The 17,054-nt window shown below is 44.5% G+C and overlaps 1 long non-coding RNA gene across 1 annotated transcript in view; it reads right to left on the minus strand.

Annotated features, from left to right (window-relative positions):
- Positions 1 to 792: 792 nt before the first annotated feature.
- LOC133087857 (uncharacterized) overlaps positions 793 to 17,054 on the minus strand; it is a 68,917-nt gene continuing 52,655 nt past the window's right edge. The window contains exon 7 of the long non-coding RNA XR_009700458.1: positions 793 to 1,652. This is a non-coding gene — a long non-coding RNA (uncharacterized LOC133087857). The remainder of the gene's footprint in view (positions 1,653 to 17,054) is intronic.

A 17,054-nucleotide genomic window follows, 5' to 3' on the forward strand; every position in this document is an offset into this window, starting at 1 on the left:
TACTGTAATATTTAATACTTGGCCACTAAGTCAACATATGAGACACATCTCCCACATCTGCATAACTTGTAGGTCTTATTTTGCTAAGAGAGCATCTGTATACTTTGTGATTTCAACTTGTATTACAAATTTGCCTGGGCACTACGTATCAGTCAGGGTCCTGGAGAAATCAAATGTCATACCCTAATTGGATAATTTGTAGTGAGTTTGATAAAGGGATTATTTATGTGTGGAGCAGAATCACAGGCAGTTGTGCTGTATGCTGGGGCTAGAAACAGTGGGTTGTTTGTGGGGCTCTGTTAGCACTATCCTCAGTGGAGATACCAACTTGTGGAGCCAGGTTGTATAGAAGTGGCTAATGACAGGAGACTGCCAGCCTGTGGTGGCCCTGCAGAAGGAAAGCCAGAGGGATAAGTGTTCCAGCCTCGTTCTCCTGTCTACTGTCTGTCCGCTCCGTTGACCAAACCCAACTGGAAGCTTGCCAGTATACATCATACAGGTCACAGGGTGGAAACGGTGGAGAGGGGGTCTGGAGAGGCGTATAGAAGCTATCGAGCACAGCATTTTAAAATATCAAGGACTTCCAGATAGAGTAATGAGATGCCAGTTTGATGTAGATTCAGGTGAGTGTAATTCTTAGTTTTAGTTTGAACAGACTAGTATGGAAATGCTATCTCAACAGAAGCATTTGAATAAACACTATTAAAGGAATGAAATACATGACAGAGGGTTAACCACAGGGTTGTTTATAAAATTCAACAAATATTTATTGAATCCTTACCATGTCCCTAGTATTGTGGTCATCTTATCTATGAACCATATTGGTATCACTGTAATAAAGGGCAGGATTAAATGATATTTATGTGAGGTTCAACTGGCGCTATCTTTCCTTTGTAAACTTGTTTGGATAAGAGATTGTCCATCTGCCCTTCATGTATTATGTAGAGTGATTCTTCCGTATCAACAAACCTCTATACTGTTACTATTCTATAGGAGAATGGTTTCTAGGAGCACATAATCTTTTAACAGTTCAATTATTAATGTGAAAGTTTTAATTTATGGAACAAACATTAAAATTACACTTACAGTTACCTCCTTGTAAAATGGAGATTGAATGAGATAATGCATATATCTGATCCTTTGTAAGCTCTTAATGAAGGTGAACTGATTTGGAATAAAAGCGAAACTGCCAACCTCCCTACCCCGAAAATTCAATGTTTTCATGTTTCCTTATTCTCTTTTAAACCTTATTCTTGTGCCTATATAATTTGTGTATGTTAGGAGGCTTTTATTAGCAAGTGAAAGAAGCCCAAACTTCAGGTGGCATTGGGAGTGATGTCATCAGGACATTGTTTGCATTTCTTTGTCTCAAGAGGTCTACCCTTCTTCAGAAGGCTCCATCCTCAGGCTGGCTTTCTTCAGGGGATATAAAAGGCCCCTCCTGTTTCAGGCTTCACACCTACATACCGGATGTCCTGGTCAGCTTCGGCTGCCAGAACCAAATAGCACAACCACGGGAATTTATTTCTCACCATTCTAGAGACTGCAAGTCCAAGATCAAGGTGCCAGCAGAGTCAATATCTGGTGAGGGCTCTCTCCTTGGGTGCAGACTGCTGCCTTCTCTTTGTTCTCACATGGCCTTTTCTTGCTGCCTGTGGGTGGAGAGAGAGAGGAAGCAAGCTCCTTGGTGTCTGTTCTTGTAAGGGCACTAATCCCTTTAAGGGCACCCCACCCTCATGACCTCCTATAAACCTAATTACCAACTGAAGGCCATATCTTCCAATGTAATCCCATTGGGGGTTAGGACTTCATGTGAATTTGGGGGTGGCGGATGCAGTTCAGTCCATAGCACTGGACTTGCCAGACAGTTCTTCTCCCCCAGCTGTCAAACAAAAGCTCTGTCTTCACTTTGATTGGACTAGACGAAACCAGTCATTACAGATAGGGAATGCCACAAACTGATTAGCTGGGTTTCTGCCCACAACTGATAGAATCATTGTAGCAAAGGGTGGGAGGATGAGATGATTTGGACTGGCTTGCATTGGGGGTGGGGGAAGTTATGCTGAAGCAGCATGGCTGCCACCCAAGGCAGGAAGGGAAGCGTCAGCAGCATACCCTACATTTAACTCATCTGTTCCCCTATTGTTGGAGATTCGGCTTGTTTTCAGTGATTCCTGTTCTATAACATAACTAAATTGAATTTCAAAATTTCGCATGAAAGTGCATTAATGTTAGGTTCTCAGAAGTTTTGTCTGACATGCTCAGCAGTGGTTGCTGCTTAATGGACAAAAACTAGTACTACTGAAACCAAGTTTTCCAAAAAATCAATATTACTACAACTGTGAAGCCCTTGCCTTCCATCTAGTCTCGCCATGATGAAATTCAGTCGCGGCATGATTTTTGAGCTGCCTTTCTCAGGTCACATTGTTCTACAGAATGTGTTAGTGGGTTAGTGTCAAAGCTCAAGGCTGTAACCTTTTGTTTCCTCCTAGAAGCAAAGGATATTTAAAAATTAATTATTTATGGGTTCTCAAATGATGAATTAGGTCATTGGGGTTGGGTTTGCCACAATTAAGACTGATGTTTACTTATATTGAGGAAACTGGATTGTAATCCTTAAGTCTGACTTTTTGTCATCCCATTTTCAATATTTCATTATTATACATAGTTATCTAAACAACACATTGAAACTCAGCCTCTGCTAATGATCAATGTCATGCTAGATACTCTGGAAAATAAAAATGTGTGAAGACTACTGTCTAGGTGGGGGAAGAAGACTAATCACATGGAAATGTTGACCAAAACAACCCCATCCTGAGTGTGTGATAAAAGAAGGTTGGAACAATAGAAATTTAGAAAAGATCCCAGTGGGTTGAACTTTCATAGGGGCTTCATGGTGGAAGTGGCACTTGAACTGGGCTCTGAAGGATGGATATGCAGGTTCTGGTAGGAAAAAGGATCTGGGAAGGGCATTTACCAAAGGGTGAGAATAAGTGCTGGTGTGCTGTGCTGGGATCCCTGAGAAGTCAAACTGGAGTGGCAATCGTGTGCGGGGGAGAGGTGGGACAGCGGGGAGATGGGTAGTTAGTTGTTCTTTCCTGTATCTCCTCCAACTGGATTTCCTCCCATTCTAAAACATCTTTTGGGGGGGCTTTAAATTGCTTTAAAAAGGCAACAATATGTGAAACCTGAAGGTTGGAATCATTTTAGAGTCCTTGTGCTCAGTTGACACGATCTTAGGAGAAGGTCTCATCGGGTGACAACCTACTTTCAGTTTTTGTTTATTCCTTGGATATTTTTTATGAGTTTATAGGCACATCTCAATAAAGAATGTAAATGGCACCTCCTCTCTTCTAGTTGAGGTGGGGGGGGGGTGGTGTCTCTGTCCTCTGCTGATATTTAGTCCAGAGTCTAACTGAAAAAACGTGAAGACTACAGGGCAGAAAAGGATGGAAATTGAAACCAGGAACTAAATGCAGGAGTGGAGGGCAGGTGGATTCTGACAAGTTAAGAAATTAAAACAGTTCCATAGATTCTAAAGTAAACCTATAGTTACAGGTTAAATTAAAACTGATATTTTCATTGTCAGTATTTAGGTGGAGTTAAACTTTGGGAATATTAAGACATGATACATTTATATTGATTCTTCCAATTGGCTTTCCTTAAAGCATAATAAAATGTTATATGCATAAATGTGTATATATATAAGTAGATGTTTTCCAACATTGTTAGAAAATGAATTTTAATTTACTGAAGAATCATCTTTCATGCTTATTGCTTGAAATTTTGAATTTACATTTTTTTTTACTAATGTCTGGAGATGCCTATTTATAATCACATCTTGAAAATTTTCTTAAAAGTGGCAATATATGTGTCTGCATCTAAGGCACGCCACAATGACTCTGGTTCAATGTTATTGCTTTGGGTTCTTTGATTTACTGTCCAATGGAATGCCAAGTCTGGTTATATTCTAAACAAATGAATGGTCAATAGAATTTATTCTCCTAAAATTTTTGTTGGGTTTATATGAAGACTGGCATCTGAGTAGTCATTGGAAGTAAAGTATTTTGTGAGGAAAAATGGCTCAGTGTTCCACCTGATAGGAAAACAGGCAATTGTTCTCAGCATTTAAAATAGGTGAAACTTTTCTATACTCATCTTGATTGTGACATGTTCCATTTACACACATGTAATTCAGTTAACTGTTAGTTTATTTATATATTTGTAGTTTTTAACCTGTAATAATTCTGATGTAGTTAAATTGCCAAACGTTATTTTGGGAGTTGATGCCTTAGGCCTTTTTCTAAGGTGCCTGCTTTTCCCCTAATCCTCAAATTTTTCTCAATCCTAGCCCTTAAGGCTCTCTTGCTCCCTGCTTCTCTCCTTCTTCTGACTCAGCTCATTATTATGAGCTCACCTTTGGCTTCTTTAGCAATGTGGTGGTTATGAATGTACGTTTAGGAGTCTAATCCAGTTGCATCACTTAGTTGCTGTGTGATCTTGGATAAGTTACTTAACCTTTCTGTTTCTCCATCAGTGAAGTGGAATTCTAATAGAATCAATCTTACTTTTGAAGAGTAAGTGAGATAATGCTTGTGAAGTGCCCAGCACTGTGACTGACCCCATAGTAAGCATGTGTTAAGGTAGGCTAGTTGTGTTATTGTAAAAATCAACACAGGATTTAAGTATCTTTAAAACACACACGTTTATTTTTCATTCACCTGATGTTGGCTGTGGGTCTGGGAGACTCTTCCAAGGAAGGGTTGGCTCAATGGTAAAGGCTGATTCGACCTCGTGGCCCCTCCATCTCAACACATACTTCTGTGATCGATGATGTAGGTGGAGGCGAGTGGAGGGTCTCACTGTCTGTCAAGTGCTTTGGCCCAGAAATGACACATATCACTGCCCCTTAGAACCAATTGACCAGAACTAGTCACGGGACCCAAAGTTAAAAGAAGCAAAGATGTAATCTTCCCATGTGCCCAGAAGGGGATGAGCCCCACACTCGATGTCGCCGTAGATAAAGAAAATGTCACAGTACACAGTGCAGCCGTATACCAGGCACATGTCCTCCGGGAAGTTGGCTGATGTTGGAGCCACAGAAGTTTGAAGTTTTACATTAGGCCTTAAAGAGACCTTATGTTTTTCATTTGTCCTCAGAATTGAGGGTTCCGGATGGCCTGGGTAGTCTAAAATAATGGCCCAAATTTAGAATAAGGCTGATATTTCATAGAAAATACGTGAAGGATAAAATGAGATGATTTGTAGTGGTTCTGAGAGATTTGGTGCTGGTAATGAGGGTGCGGGTGTGACGATTATTTACCTAAATCCCACGTGGTGTGGTTCACTAAGGACATGGATCTGGTATTTTGATCTTTCCCTTAGCGTTATTTTCCCAAGGGTGGACTTGGCACTGCTATTGATGGAGAGGTTGGAAAGACAGCCCAGTGCATCTTTGGACCTGTGAACTGGGAGAAGTCCCTGCGCCCCGATGGTTGGATCAATCCTCTGTCACACCAGCACGGACAGTTAAAAAAAGTACAAAATAACCCATGGACGTAGAGTCAGGTTTCCCATTCCAACAGGACTGGCCCCAGCAGTCAGCAGTTAGCCGTGCGCCACTAATGGGGGCTGGCCGGAGAACCTCATTCCCTGTGTGTCACTAATAATCCTGTTCATCAGGGCTGGGTCCACTAGACTGCTTTTGGGGTGATACGAAAGGAACTGGCATTTCTTTGAAATGTTGAAACTTTTTGGTGCGGAGTGGAGAAGTCCCTTTGTCAACGCTGATTTTATTTGGGGCAAAGGTGTCAAGAGTGTGAATATTCCTTATCAGCTCAGGGAAAGGAATCATTGAACATGGAGGACTGGAACACAATTGCCATAGAAACCGAGATTCCTTGATTTTTAACATCAACTCCTATAATAACTTGCTGTGAGAACTTGGGCATGTCACGTAATTTTGTTGGACCTATTTCTTTTATTAAAAAAAGAATAAATGCTACACTACCTACTTTGGAAGTTTAATGGGAAAAGCAGATGAGAAAAATGCAGCCCCTTAAAAAGCATGAAGGTAGTGGAATGGATATTTTTCTTGTTACAAAGAAAAATATTTTATTATAAAATTTTGGAAAATATGAATATGGGTAAGAAAAATTCAACATGAAAATCTTAAAACCAAACAAAACGCCACCACATAGAGATAATGGCTGTTAATGAATGGGTGTATGTCTTTCCAAGAGTATTATAATCTACTCTTTCTATATAAAGTACTTTTTGAACATCTTTTTGTTTTGTTACGTGTTTTAAATGGATGTGTGGTATTCCACCGAATGAAGATAAATTGTAAAACCAGTGTCCAGTTTACAGTCATTTTAGGTTATCTTCCGTTTGCCTGGCTCTAGTGGCTATTTAGAACTTCCCCTTGTCCACTGCCTATCAGCTACGTGGTCAGGGTAGGATTTCTCTTCTCCCTCCCCGCCCCAAATCAGCCCTGCTTGGTGTAAACTAACCCAAGGTGGCCCCATGCCCTTTTGCCACAGGGATTGGTTCAGGAGCAAGCAAGGAACCTAAGTTAATTCCGCTGGAATGAAGCTCAGTACTATGTTCTATGTGTTCTATGGCTAGGAAAAGGGGAAAAAATTCCTCTCCTCTAACAGCTGCAGCCCTTAAAAAAAAAAGGCATGTGGAAGCCAAGTTAAGAACAAAGTCTGCACATGGAGGAAGGCAGAGCTGGGAGAACTGGCAGAGAAGTCCAGGTAGAACCATGGTGGAAACTCGAACTACTACTGAACTTTTCAGTAGGTGAACCGGCAGACTCCCTGTATTACTGAGCTCAGTTTGAGTTGAGGTTCCTGTTACTTGAAACCAAAAGCATCCTAGTTGACACATCCATTTAAAACAGCACTGCAACAAACATACCCAGTTAAATCTTTGTGCCCATTCATGACTTTTTCCTTTGCCTATATTTTAGTAGAACTGTGAAATTAGGGTGTGTGTGTTTGGCCAGATTCCCTTGAATTCCTTTTTACAGTTTTTATGTTCCCACTGGCTTTGATGTGCTTTCACTGCCACAGTAGGTACCTGGGACTCTTTTGGGGAAAACTGCACTTGGGCTACTGGAGTTTGTCTGAACACCTGGAGAAACTGAAGTGCCTGAAGGTTGACTGTGGTGCCTGGAAATCACTCTGGTGTAGCCCTTAGCCAGTGACAGGTAGGTGAAGGGGTAGGAAAGCCCAGCTCCTTGGCCGCAGCTCTGAGGCACAACTTGCACTTCAGAGTGGTGAAACTACCCTCTGCAGGACCTGCTGGCCATATATCTTTGCGTGGCTTCATCTCGTCTCTGTCCTGCTTCCCCCCTCCCCTTGCCAGTCTCCCTGGGAACACGTGCACGAATCCTCATCTTAGGGTCTGCTTCTGCGGAATGCAATCAAAGCCAGCTTGTGAATGATCTTCAGGTTTCTGATGGCACATACATTTAATGTAAATGATTAAGGGCTAGCACGACTGCTAGTCAGATGGGACATTATGATGGTCTGGCCGGTGACATTGGATCACAGGTACCTTGGGAGGTAGATGAAAAAAGGAAGAGGCTTCACAGCTTCTGACAGCGGTTTGCCGAACACACGTGAGTGCAATTTTGAAACTGGCTTTGGATCGCTGAATGAATGTGTCAGCTCTTCCTCTGGGAAACTGAATATTATCCTGTCTAACAGAGCTCAATATTATGGTCTTTTTTTTTTGCTGAAGTCTAAATCCCCTTCATTTAATACCATCCCGTTTTCCTTAGTTATAGTCTATTGTACCATCCTAAAAAACTCTTTATACTTGGTCCTAACGATTCTCGTTTGATAAAAGACAGGCTGCTCTTACATTGGAAAATGCATGAGTTACCCTGCAGAAGAGAGTGATGGGGAGGAGGATAATGGCATATAAAGCCCTGTGAGGGGGTTCTTCCGGAAGGCATCTCCAGTCCCCATGTGCTTGGGTTGGTAACATTAGTGCTGTCTTTGAGTCCTCTCTACCCTTCACAAATATCTTCTCTTCATCCTTCCAAAGTCCCTCTTGTCCTGTCCTTGCATTTCCATTGTGATCACGTGCTTTGGTCCAAGTTCACACCATTTATTGGGAACTGAATTGTATCCCCCCTGCCCCCGCCAATTCCTGTGTTAAAGCCCTCACCTCTAATGTGACTGTATTAGGAAATAGGGTCTTTAAGGAGGTAATTAAGGTTAAATAAGGTCATAATGGTTAGGCCCTAATCAGACTGGACTAGTGTTCTTATAAGAAGATAGAGATATCAGCGACCTCTCTCTGTCCATGCACACACACAGGTAAGACCATGTGAGGCCTCAGTGAGAAGGCAGCTGTCTGCAAGCCAGGAAGAGAGGCCTCAGAAGAAAGCAACTCTGCTGGCACCTTGATTTTAGACTGCAGAATTCCAGAACTGCGAGAAGGTAAATTTCTGTTGTTTAAGCCTCCAGTCTCTAGTATTCTATTATGGCAGCCCAAGCAGATTAATGCACCTTTCTATGTTGGTTTTTTCCCCAGGAGAACAGAACCTATAACAGTAGACTAGCATCCTGGTCCCCAGGTCATTTTGGTTCAGTTAAATTCTTAAAGCAGCACTTACATCTTACCTCACACTGAAATAAATCCTTTTGTAGCACGTGAGTGGCACAGAGTGGAGCTTAAAAGGTTTAGCGGGCCATCATGCTCTCTCTAACCCACCCCTCGAACCTGCCTTATAGCATCTTCTTTGCTTCCCAGTCCAAACCCTGTGTTCCAGTCTTTTCCCTGTCCCCCATTTATAGTGCCCACTCCTTCCTTGCCCAGTTGGAATTTTCTCTAGCTTCCGTGTCGACTATCCAAACCCCATCTGTTCTTTAGGGTCATCCTAAGCCTTACATCTTTGGGGCCTCTTCTCAACTTTCCAGCCAACCTCTGCATCACTCTGGTACTTCCTGCCTTTGCAGAAATTTAACAGAAAGAGAGGAGGGGATTGAAGGCACTGTGCCTAAGATCTCAGGTGGATGAGATTCTTCCCTGCAGGCCAAGTGTTGGGCTGTAAATAATACCTTCAGGGCCTAAACTGAGAATAGAGGGATAGAAAGTGATTTGACTTTGGTGTATGTATGTATTTATACCCATATATGTGAAGTCTGTGTTCTTGGAGTAGAGGCCCATTCATTTAGAGAAAAAAGCCTGCTCCAAAATTCCCCATCTGGAACTAGAAATTTGTCCTTAATGAGGCACATGTATAACACAGGTTATAGATTAAGACTGACCTGAAGAGCATACTGACTTTCGTCTCAACATGTCACACGTCAAAGACAGCTAGAAGTGGAAGAAACCAAGAAATCAAGCGTGGGATTGCCCAAACTGCAGTCAGTTACTAACCACGTTAATAAATTTTTTAAACCTTATTCACATTGCATCAAAGGGATGCTTTGATGCACTGCTGAGGTCTTCTCAGCAAAGCTCATGGGAATTTGGTATATGAGGATCCACACTAGTGATCCATTTCATCAGTGTCAATACTTCTGGACAGTTTGGGTGGAAAGGACAATTCCTGAAGGTGAGATACCTTCACCATGTATACTAGCATTGGGTCTTGCTTGTGTGTGTGTCAACGATTTCAGCCTTGCTGTAGCAATAATAGCTAAGATATTGTAGAGTTGAGAGGCTATTTAAGTATTTATAGATATATACATAAAATAAAAGCACCTAACTTTTTTCTACCTATTGCTTAATTTCCACAGCGGTGTACACACCACACTTTAGGAAACAGTGATGTAGTCCAATTTGTCTTCTCATTTGAAGATAAGAAATGAAGGTCTGGAGACCTTTCATTGCTCAAGGTCATTCGAGTGTTTAAGGGCAGGATGCTGGGGTTCCTGACTTCCAGGGAACCTAACTTTTCTCTGAAATTATACTGCCACTTAATCTCTTAGCAGTACATAACACAAATATTGGTGACCTCATGGCATGCCAGCCCTTGGGTGAAATGGAGGTCTGTGATTGGCTCTCCTCTTAAACTTTTAAGAAATGGGAGTCTAGGGAAAAAAACCCAAAACAGTCATGCAAAGACTCACTGGGCTGGAAGGGAGCCAGTGGTCATCTAGCTCAGTGCTGGGTGGAACCCTGGATTGTCCAAGGAGGGTCTTGGAGACCTCTTTGCAGGCCAAGAAGTCAAGGCATAAGGGAGAATCAGGCAGGTTTGCTTCTGTGTCTTCATGTTATTTTCATGTAAGATAACACTGAAAATTTCAAAAATAACACTGGAAACGTGCTGTGCTTGTCCATTTTCATCTTATAGGTAATGACATGAAGGCTCAAAGGGGGATCATGTTTTTCTAGTTAATAACAGACAACATTCCTCATCCAGCATTCCTATAGCTTAAAAAAGCAATAGAGGCAAGTGGGTCCATGAACGTGGGTTTTGTGGTCACGCAGATTTGAACTTTAATCCCAGCAGGGCTTGAATGGAGTTTTTCTCTCCAAATTAGGCAAATTGTTTCTTCAAGGCTCATGGGGCGGTCAGTGTTCTTATAGGGGAGTGAGGTAAAAGCATTTTCCTCACCATATCCTGCCCCAGACATGTTATCTGTTAGGAAGGAAGGAAGGAAAAATGGGAGGGATATATGGAGAAAGAGGGAGGAAACAAAGGTGGCAGAGAGCATTCCTAAAAGTCCTCCATGTTACTTCCGCTGTGCTTCCACACGCTCCTTGGGACCTCGCTTGCCAACAGAAATGTTGATTAAGCACTCTGGTTCTTATGTATTTTCTGCATTGGGAGGTTTCAGGGCTCTGAACTCCCCAAACTGGGGAACTTGTCATTAAAAGGTCCTTTTAAAAAGCACAAGTGCCCCAAAGTTTAATGGCATTAGATTTTGTCAATGATTTCTTGAATATGACACCGAAGACACAGGCAACAAAAGGAAAATAGAGAAATTGGACTTCATGAAAATTTTTAAAAATCTGTGCATCAAGACACTATCAACAGAGGAAAAGGGCAATCACAGAATGAGAGGAGATGTTTGGAAATCATATATCTGATAAGGGATTAATATCTAGAGTGTACAGAGAACTCCTAAAACTCAACCACAAAGCAAACAACCTGGTTAAAAAATGGGCGAAGGACTTGATTAGACATTTCTGCTAAGAAGATACATAAATGGCCCATAAACACATCAAAAGATGCTCAGCATCACCGATCATTAGGAAAATGCAAATCAAGACTATAGTGAGATACCGCCTTACACACATTAGGGTGGCTACTATGAAAACAAAAAATAACAAGGGTTGATGAGGATGTAAGAAATTGGAACCCTGTGCACTACTGGTGAGAATGTAAAATGGTACAGCCATTGTGCAAAATATTATGGTGGTTCCTCAAAATTAAAAGTAGGATTACCATATGATCCAATTCCACTTCCGGGTATATACCCAACATAATTGAAAGCAGGTTTTCCAAGATACTTTGTATACCTATGTTCATAGCAGCATTGTTCACAATAACTAAACTGTGGAAGCAACCCAACTGCCCACTGACAGATGAATAGATAAGCAAAACGGGGTGTGTACACAACAGAATATTATTCAGCCTTAAAGAGGAAGTTCTGACACAGGCTACAACATGGATGAATCTTGAGGACATGATGCTAACCTATCAGTCGCAGAAAGACAAATGCTGTCAATTCCACTTGTATGAGGCACCTAGAGTGGTCAAGCTCATACAGACAGAAAGTCGAATGGTGGGCGCTGGGGGCTGGGAGTAGGGGTTGCTGGAGGGCAGAGAGTTCCAGTTTTTCCAGAAGAAAAGAGTTCTGGAGATTGGCTGCTGCACAACGTGAATGTCCTGAACGTTTCTAAACTCTACACTCATAAATGATACGATGATACAATTTTATGTGCATTTCACTACAATTAAAAACCAAACATGGACTTCCCTGGTGGCGCAGTGGTTAAGAATCCGGGGACTTCCCTGGTGGCGCAGTGGTTAAGAATCCGGGGGCTTCCCTGGTGGCGCAGTGGTAGAGAATCTGCCTGCCAGTGCAGGGGACATGGGTTCGAGCCCTGGTCTGGGAAGATCCCACATGCCGCGGAGCAACTAGGCCCGTGAGCCACAACTACTGAGCCTGCGCATCTGGAGCCTGTGCTCCGCAACAAGAGAGGCCGCGTTAGTGAGAGGCCTGCGCACCGCGATGAAGAGTGGCCCCCGCACGCTGCAACTAGAGAAAGCCCTCGCACAGAAATGAAGACCCAACACAGCCACAAATAAATAAATAAATAAATAAATTTATAAAAAAAGAATCCGCCTGCCAATGCAGGGGACACGGGTTCGAGCCCTGGTCCGGGAAGATCCCACATGCTGCGGAGCAACTAAGCCCGTGCGTCACAACTACTGAGCCTGCGCTCTAGAGCCTGGGAGCCACAACTACTGAAGCCCGTGTGCCACAACTACTGAAGTCCATGCACCTAGAGCCCGTGCTCCACAACAAGAGAAGCCACCGCAGTGAGAAGCCCGCGCACCGCAACGAGGAGTAGCCCCCGCTCGCCGCAACTAGAGAAAGCCCGCATGCAGCAACGAAGACCCAACGCAGCCAAAAATAAATAAATTTAAAAATTAATTTAAAAAATTATTAAAAAAAAAAAAACACCAAACACAAGTGCCCCTCGGAGACACAGTAAATATTTTTGTCGTTCACAGTTTAGAGTTGCCTCATTGTCAGGGTGCTAGTCTTCAGTCAACTAGCTGAGAACAGTTACGGAGGGGATGGGAACTTCCATGAAAGAGCTTCTGAAGCTAAGTAGCCTGGTCCATTTCCTAATTTCTTCAGCGAATATCTGAGTGCTTGCTGGAGCCGGGCACTGTACTTGGTCCTCGAGATAGACAGCTGTGAAAATGTTATACAGAGATCCTTGCAATTTGGGAGTGAGAGGTGGGGTAGGGAAGGACCCCCAGATAAAAGCATGGAAGTTTTTAGCGTGTTACCAGATGATGCAGGTTACGGGAACAATAAAGCATCAAAGGGAAAGAGGGCTACCCTAATTAGAAGGGGACATGTGGACAGACCGGAGGGAGCAGCCCCTGTAGATACGGAGAGAAAGAACATTCTAGGCAGAGAGAATAGTAAGTGCGGGAGGCTATGGGGAGGGAGCTGCTAGGAACAGCCAGGGACAGCGCGCCAGTGTGTCTGGAAGGGCTTGAGGGAAGGGGAGGGACAGTGTGTGTGTGTGTGTGAGAGAGAGAGAGAGAGAGAGAGAGAGAGAGGGATGGGGAGGCGGAGAGAGGGAGAAGACTGCTTTTATGGGAATCCAGATGGGAGCCTCTGAAGGGTTTTGAGCTCCAAGTGACACGATCAGACTTGGGACTTACCAGGATCACCGTGACCGCTGTACCTAGAACAGATTGAATGGGAGGGGGCAAAGCAGGAAAACGCATTTGGAGAGGGTGCGCAGAAGGGGAGAGCAGGGCTGGTGGGACCTGAGGGGAGAGGTTTTCTGTCTCTTGCAGGGTGCCGGGTAGGGTTTAGTCTGGGTGTGGCCGCCCCGCTCCCCGTCTGCAGTACTCTGCCCTCCTCACCTCCTGTAAACGGAGGCTAAGTGCATCCTTGAGGCTCTCCTAGAGAGTTGATGGCCTGCCTGGGACAGTCCTGAGTCACAGCCCCTTGGCTGTAACCAGCTCCACAGATGCTCCTGTCCTGAGCATTAACTTCCCTCAGGGGGAGTCCTCATTCTCCAGGGAGGAAATGGGTATCTCGCAGCTGCGGGCTCTTAACTCCTGTAAAGCTGCAGGACAAATGACTTCGCTGAACATGCTTCATGCAGGGAAGAGTGGGTAATCTCAGAAAAGGGAATAAAACTTCTCAAAACTCCGAACCAGGGGATTGCAGAGAAGCTCGCTGTCTTCTCTCTTGGCTGTGTGTGTGTGAATCGGGGAAGGAGAGGGTGGGCACCGACTTGGGTCTCGGTTTGCCCCCGCGGACCATTCTTCCAGGGCAAGTTTTTCTTAGTGTCACTCGATTTCCTGAATTGGGAGAATGAATACCCAGTGTAGAAAAGGGGGAAGAAAAGCGTGTTAGTTAGCATGAAATATGGTCATCTGATGACTTGTCCATTATGTATTTGAGGAAGCGGAGATTCTGAAGACCTTCACCTACTCAAGGAGAGGAAATTGCCTCTGTCTAGACCAGGACCTCCTACCTTTGCCACTGGTGACATCTTGTGTCTGATAGTTCTTTGCTGTGGGGCTGTCCTGGGCATTGTAGGATACTCCTACAGTATCCCTGGCCTCTGCCCAGTAGATGCCAGTAGTCCTTCCCCAACTGTGACAGGCAGAAATGTCTCCTGAAATTGTCAATTGTCCCGGGGTTGGGGAGCTGGGGGGAGGGGTGCAGAGTTGCTCTGGGTTGAGAGCCCCTGACCCAGGCTCAGCAGGCACATGGGTGAAGTCAGGACTGTGTATGTCATGTCCTCTCTGGCTAACAATAATCGATGGAGTTAAAACTAATAGTGGCTTCTGCTTGGTCACTGGGACAGCAGAGCATTCACTGTTCTGCCTTGAGAGAACAATTTTCCTGTGTTTTAACTAATAAGGCCCTTGTGATGGCTGGATTCTGGGCACCCCAACTAATAAGCATGCCTATGAGGCAAAGAAACCAAAACCAACGTCCTCCCTGATTGCCAGGGAGGGGGCATGTTTTCTTTCCTCTCCCTCTCCTGGATCCATGCAGTAATTAGCCAAAGTAAAATGAATATTAGCTCATGCTTAATTGCCTTTACAGCGCACTCGCCAGCACTGATGCAGTAGTGTTAAACCAATTTTTTTTTAAATAAATTTTTTAAAATTTATTTATTTTTATTTTTGGCTGCCTTAGGTCTTTGTTGCTGCGTGCGGGCTTTCTCTAGTTGCGGCGAGTGGGGGCTACTCTTCGTTGCGGTTCGCGGGCTTCTCATTGGGTGGCTTCTCTTGTTGCAGAGCACGGGCTTTAGGCACGTGGGCTTCAGTAGTTGTGGCACTCGGGCTCAGTAGTTGTGGCTCGTGGGCTCTAGAGCGCAGGCTCCGTAGTTGTGGCGCACGGGCTTAGTTGCTCCGCGGCATGTGGGATCTTCCCGGACCAGGGCTCGAACCCATGTCCCCTGCACTGGCAGGTGGATTCTTAACCACTACGCCACCAGGGAAGTCCCTAAACCAATTATTTTTTGAACTTTATGGCTTTAAATAATCTTTGGCTCTGAAATTCCCTGTACCCCTCAGCTAGGTAGCCACAGGCCCCTCTGCCCTAAATCCTTTTCTTATACTTTGTAGCTTTTTAAGCAAGTCCCCTCTTTAGGAAGACATAATCCCTTCTCTGTGGAAAACATGAAAGACCTGAACAAATCAAGATTTCTCCATGGAGAATTCAGCTAATCCTGTGCTTAGCTCCTAACAAGGAAATCCATCTCTCCACCAAGCACGCCATTACCCGGACTAATGCCTGACTTGAATAACAAGCAAGTTATTGTGCTTTAATTGTACCCTGCTCGGTCACAAAGCACGTGTGAGAGAGGAATGTGCCCAGCTTCTCCAGGAGAAACAGGTCAGGCCTCTAATCCTCCTTTGCTGTCGCTTTCCCCTCCCCCTTTCCAATCCTTTCTCTTCCCAGTAAAGCAGAGGGAGCAAAAAGAGACAGCTAAATTATGTTTAAAATGGAAGAGTCTAAAAGAAGAAAAACGGTGGTCAGTACTGACTTGGGAGAGGATGAATTATCTATCCATAGCCTCTGCAGTGTGGCTCATTTGAGGACAATCAGTGTTCTCACCGGCTTGCTGGAGGGCGATATCTGTGAGCCTAAACCAGGCTTTCTCAGCCTCAGCACGACTGCTGGGTGGGGTTGGATGCTTCTTTGCTGTGGGCCTGTCCTGTGATGGAAGGACTTTTAGCCTCCGCTAAGCTGTGACCATCCTAAGTGTCCCAAGACACTTGCAAATGTCTCCTGGGTGCAAAATTGCCCCTGGTTGAGAACCACGGCCCCAAGCCCTTCCATACTGGGATGTACTTGCTCTCTCTGCCCCTGTACACAAAACCCAAGAAAATCATGGTTCCTGTGTTAAAACTGGGGAGATCAACGTGCTCTTCATGTAGGTAGAATGAGCGGAAAGGAAAAAGACACTGACTTGTGTGTAGTCAGGAGACAGAGTGGGAACCCCCTCAATGCCAAGACTGAAAAGAGTCTTAGGATGTGGGTGTGTTTCTGGCTCCCGCTGGGAAGTGGCAATGCCCCTGGTTGAGCAAGCCAACTTTCGAACGCCTCTACCCTGTGCACTTTGGAATCGGGCTTGCTGTGGGCGAGATGAGGAGTGATGGTGAGGCTGCAGAGATGAAGGCGCCTGTGAGGGTGCTGACTGTCTCTTCCCACACTACTTGGGACAGGGGAGAACTACCCAGCTTCACAGAGATACCCATTGCTCAGACAATGACAATCCTGTCTTGGACCTAAACATCGGGATGAAAGAGGGCTACTGACAAGACAGACGCTGTGCAAGCATGGGGTTGCACTTTCATTACAGACATTGAGGCAAACATTTCATTCCTGGTGATATAAAGAGACCTCCCTACTTTTAGGAACTTACAAGAAACATTATTGCTTGTCCTTACCGGCCAGAAGGAAAAGGGGGAGAACGAGCACACTGCAGTGAGCCCCAATCTCCACTAGATGGCGGTGTACATCTTCCTCAGAAGCCAGGCGGGCAGCGCTCAGGGCAGCTCGTTGGCCTAAGCAAGACAAGGGCCGCTCTTCTTTTGGGAGACAGGCGTCTCTTCTCATTGTCGGCACAAACAGCCCCAAACAATTGCACTGACCACACAGCTCTAAGCCATGTTCCAGGGCACTGCCGTCTGTTGAGGAGTGAATGCTGGGAAAATGAACCACGCTGCTAATTTGCTTGATTGGGGGGAAAAATAAGATCTCAAGTGACAGTGGGTGTAATTTATTTTTCCAACAAGAATAGGGGCAAAGCCATTTCATTTCCCCCCCCCCCCACCAACTGCTACCATAAATGAAGGCAAT

This window comes from Eubalaena glacialis, chromosome 3, assembly GCF_028564815.1.
Source record: "Eubalaena glacialis isolate mEubGla1 chromosome 3, mEubGla1.1.hap2.+ XY, whole genome shotgun sequence".
In the NCBI taxonomy this organism is placed as follows: domain Eukaryota; kingdom Metazoa; phylum Chordata; class Mammalia; order Artiodactyla; family Balaenidae; genus Eubalaena; species Eubalaena glacialis.